Source organism: Giraffa tippelskirchi, chromosome 13, assembly GCF_054371585.1.
Source record: "Giraffa tippelskirchi isolate mGirTip1 chromosome 13, T2T-mGirTip1v1.2.pri, whole genome shotgun sequence".
Classification (NCBI taxonomy): domain Eukaryota; kingdom Metazoa; phylum Chordata; class Mammalia; order Artiodactyla; family Giraffidae; genus Giraffa; species Giraffa tippelskirchi.
Window position 1 is genome coordinate 104,513,983 of NC_137287.1, and position 5,280 is coordinate 104,519,262.

Below are 5,280 nucleotides of genomic sequence, written 5' to 3' on the forward strand. Positions count from 1 at the left end.
GTGAAGAAGAATTAAAGAGCCTCTTGATGAAAGTGAAAGAGGAGAGTGAAAAAGTTGGCTTAAAGCTCAACATTCAGAAAACTAAGATCATGGCATCTGGTCCCATCACTTCATGGGAAATAGATGGCGAAACAGTGGAAACAGTGTCAGACTTTATTTTTTTGGGCTCCAAAATCACTGCTGATGGTGACTGCAGCCATGAAATTAAAAGATGCTTACTCCTTGGAAGGAAGGTTATGGCCAACCTAGATAGCATATTTAAAAGCAGAGACATTACCTTGCCAACAAAAGTCCATCTAGTCAAGGCTATGGTTTTTCCAGTGGTCATGTACGGATTTGAGAGTTGGACGGTGAAGAAAGCTGAGCACCGAAGAATTGATGCTTTTGAACTGTGGTGTTGGAGAAGACTCTTGAGAATCCCTTGGACTGCAAGGAGATCCAATCAATCCATCCTAAAGGAGATCAATCCTGGGTGTTCATTGGAAGGACTGATGTTGAAGCTGAAACTCCAATACTTTGGCCACCTCATGCGAAGAGTTGACTCATTGGAAAAGACCCTAATGCTGGGTAGGATTGGGGGCAGGAGGAGAAGGGGACGACAGAGGATGAGATGGTTGGATGGCATCACTGGCTCGATGGACATGAGTTTGGGTGGACTCTGGGAGTTGGCGATGGACAGAGAGGCCTGGCGTGCTGCAATTCATGGGGTTGCAAAGAGTCGGACACAACTGAGTGACTGAACTGAACTGAACTAGCTAAGTCATGCTGATTTCAATTCTATTCTGGTCCCAAAAGCCTAGAGAAGCTGAAGTATGAATGGAGGTTTCTGTGGGAGACAAAAGCTGTCCAATTCCTCCTAAACTTTAGATGTTGCTTTATAAGCAGAAAATAGTTTCAGCCCAGTCAAAACCTGCCTCCTTCCAACAGTCACTATCTCTAAGCCGCCGAAGTTCCCACATCTGCAAGAACCCAAAGCAACAAATCCAAGATTGAATCTCAGCAGCTGAGGCCCCAGTGGGAATCTGAAAACCAATGGACTTGCTGGGTTGAAAAGACTCTTCCTACCTTCACTGAATATTCACTAGTTCTACCAAATGCTAGATGTTGCAGTTTCTCTCCCAGTAAGCAACTTTCTGGCCTCTGCTCACATCCCTCCATTGACAGGGTACACCCAGATTATGCAATAGGAAGCTCAAGGCAGTTAAATCTGATTGAGCTTTAAGGCAGGGGTCCCCAACCTCTATCAGTCTAGCCTGTTAGGAACTAGCCCACAAAGCAGCTTCATCTGCCACTCCCCATAGCTCCCCATCACTCCCATTACTGCTTGAACTATCTTCTCCCAGCCCCCATCTATGGAAAAATTGTCTTCCACGAAACGAGTCTCTAGTGCCAAGACAGTTGGGGACCACTGCTTTAAAGTTCCCAAAGCTTATTCCCCAGCTTCCCAAAGTAAATATGAGTGGAGGAGCTCAATCTCACCCTGATGATTCTGGGCCACCACAATGGGGAGATGGCCAGGCAAATGGAGACTCTGGCTGCTATAATGCCAACTTCTTCTACTGTCTCACTCTTCAGTGATTCGCTTGGGGAGGATAGTTGTTCCCAATTTATAGATGAGGAAAAGAAGGCCCAGAACTGTCAGTGAAGTGGTCAGAGACAGCTAGTGACCTCTAGTGATAGCCCCAGCCTCCTGTCTTCAAGCCTTTGGCTTGCTACCCCCACCCCACCCCCCGCCCACTCCCAATTAAAGCAGAGGGAATTCCCTTTGGTCTCTCTGATCTAACTTCACTCCCACTGTTCTGAGCTATCTCTTTTGCATTCTAGATTGGCTGCTGCAGCAGAATGGGTACCAAGCTGCCATTGAAACAGCTTCAAAGTGAAGAAGCCATGTTTGTACCAGTCTGGTAAGACATCAGAGCATATTCCACTCCTTAGTGATGATGCTTGGCCTCTAGAGCCATTATGTCATTCATTCATAAAATTTCTATTTAAGGACCTACTATGTGCTAGATGAGGCTTTCCCAGTAGCTCAGATGGTAAAGCATCTGCCTGCAGGAGACCCGGGTTCAATCCCTAGGTCAGGAAGATCCTCTGGAGAAGGAAATGGCAACCCACTCCAGTATTCTTGCCTGGAGAATTTCATAGACAGAGGATCCTGGTGGGCTGCAATTCATGGGGTTGCAGAGTTGGACACGACTGAGCAACTAACACACACACACATGTGCTAGATATGAGGGATACAGCCATGAACAACACAAGACTCTTCTCTCCTGAAGCTTCTATCCTAGTTGAGTGCACTAACAATGAACTAGGAAATAAATACATAGTCAACTAAATTCCAGAGAATGATGAGTATGATGAAGAAAACCAAATAGGAGGAGAGTGACTGGGGTGGATGCAGGGAGGAACACATCAAATTAAGAGAACATAAGCAGGCAGAAGCCCCTTTGAGGAGATCTTTCAGCTGAGCCCTGAATTATAAAGCAGGAGTTGTGCCAAACCCTGGGGAAAGAATATCACTGGCAGGAGGATGAACATGTGCAAAAGTCCTGAGGCAGGAAGATTTCCTTTTTGAAGCAAAGAAAGAAGAGCAATGTGACTGCAGTGTGGAAAGAGCTCAGCTACTAGAAGCATCTTTACAAGGGTGATGTTTGATGGAGAAAAGAGGGAGGTTTCTGTAAAAGGAGATGCCATTATTCATGTGTCATGTACTTTTTGCAATTATTATGTGCTGATACACTCTGCTCAAGTGTCACAATCTCAGGTCTCTCAAAAAGAGACATATTTTTCACTCTCTTCCTTACTTTACTTTCCATCATAACATTCTTTACTATCTGATTTCCTATTATACTACCTGTTTATTTTCTGTCTTCTCTACTAGAATGTAGACTTCATGAAGACAAAGACTTCATCTTTTTCCCCGTTTTATCCCAGGTGCCAGATTACAAAGACTCACACATGGCTTATAACCTCAAGAGCCCCCAGCCTACTGAAAGATAAGACAAATAAATAGAAAATTTTATGTGCAGTAAAGTGTTCTGTGGAAGTAGAGAGGCAAGATCAAGGGGGGCTTCACAGAGGAGGCAGGATTTAAACTGGATGATGAAGGATGATTAAGCGTTTTTTTGTGGTAAAAATCATTAAAAGCAAAGGATAGGGACTTTCCTGGTGGTCCAGTGGTTAAGAATCCACCTGCCAATGCAGGGGACACAGATTCAATCCCTGGTCTGAGAAGATCCCACATGCCATGGGGCAACTAAACCTGTGTGCCCCAACTACTAAAGCCTGAGCACTCTATAGCCCATGCTCTGCAACAAGAGAAGCCACCCCAGTGAGAAGCCTGTGCACCACAACTAGAGAGCAGCCCCCACTTGCTGCAACTAGAGAAAGCCCTTGCACAGCAATGAAGAGCCTGTGTGCTGCAGTGAAGACCCAGCACAGCCAAAAATAAATAGATAAATAAATTAATAATAACTAAGCAAAGGATACACAGCATGTGCAAACACACAGGGGTAGGAAAACATCTGATGCTCTCTCCAAAGGGGAGAACTTTTGGGTGTCTGGATATAGGACTCATGGGGGATGGAGACATCCTCCTCCTCCGAGTAATGATAAGTTTGTAATGAACTGTACACATGCTTTCTGGAGACAAGGTGTATGTGGTGAATTGAGCCACCAAGTAATAGATGCCAACCATGACAGGAGACTTAAGAAACTGAATAGTCAACATCACAATTGGATCTATGTCCTTGGGCTGATTAGCTTAGTTACATAATAGTCTATTAATAAACTAGTGTGGTTCAACAGAAATGTAACACGCAAAACACATGCATAATTTTGACTGCCCTAGTAATGCCATTTTCTAAGGAAAAAGAAATAGATTATATTAATTTTAGTAATAAATTTTATTTAGCCAATATATCTAAAATATTACCATGTCAACATATAATCAATACAAAATATTGATGAAATGTTTTACATTCTATATTTTGTACCAAATCTTTGATAACTATTGTGTATTTTATACTTACAGCACATTTCAATATTAAGTGCTTAATATGCACGTGTGGCTAGCAGCTGCCATATTAGACAGTGCAGCTCTAACTAAGCTAGTTTGCTGCCAGTTGCAAACTTTTGAAAGGCCTATAGTATCTCATTTTATCCCCATCAATATATCTAGGCATCCCATTCTGTTTGGGACAGAAGTCCCAAACTTTGTCCCCTATATTTTATTCAGCCCACTGACATAGAAAGCATTGGGTTAGCCAAAAAGTTCATTCAAGCTTCTCTATAATACTTGCAGAAAAAACCCAAACCAACTTTTTAGCCAACCCACCCAGTGTTTTATAAATGTGAATGAGTTGCCAATATTAAAAGTAAGAAATATGTCTTTTGATCAACCAAAGCATCTGGCAATACTTTATCTTTCTATCATGAAGTAGGCCAAGGTGAGGAGCAAGATTCCCCTTAGTTGATGAGAGTCCAGAAAACAGCAAGAATTTGTTATTCAGTGATAGGCAGAGCATGCGTGTCAGGATAGGAATAGAATTCAGCACCATGGATAGTGGACAGTTGTACCAATGTGAAGGAAGGTGGGGAAAGGGGAAAGGCTCAGCACTGGCTTACAACCTCCTTAGAAAGGGTATGAAGTTAACCAATATCTTGATTATTTCATACAGAGTAAGCTTCTGGCTGGTCTCCCTGGAATGTCCTCCAAGCTCCAGGCCAACACCTATGTAGATGTCCATGTTGATTATTCAGCTGCTGCCTGGAATTTCATTACCTGCCCTGGACCCAAAGACTCACTACTGGTCTTGATATATAGACTATTTCCCTATAAACCTCACCAGAACCCATATATTGATTCACTATAATTGTCCCACAATAAATTTTTTGCAGCTATGACCTGTGGACTGTCCAGCTTCCATGGCACCATGTGAGCAGGGACAACAATAACCAGAGATGGCAGTGGGTCTGGTTATGACAACAAAAGTTTACAAGATGGAAGAAGATGGCTGGGTTGATTTAGCCTTTATCTCAGAAATACCAGAACACTTCGATACAGAGTTTTCCAAAAGCTAAGAATCAAGTCTTCCTGTCTGATCTGAAGTGTTTCCTAAACTGATTCTGTGACCTTGGGTAGCTCCCTGCTCTGGGCCTCAGTCTCACTGTGAAGTGAGAGTGTCAATCTCATCCTCTAAGTGCTCTCAGGCTAGAACAGTCTACAAGTTTTGTGCTTTATGGGAGAAAAATTGTCTGTTCTATTATCCCCATTTTTAT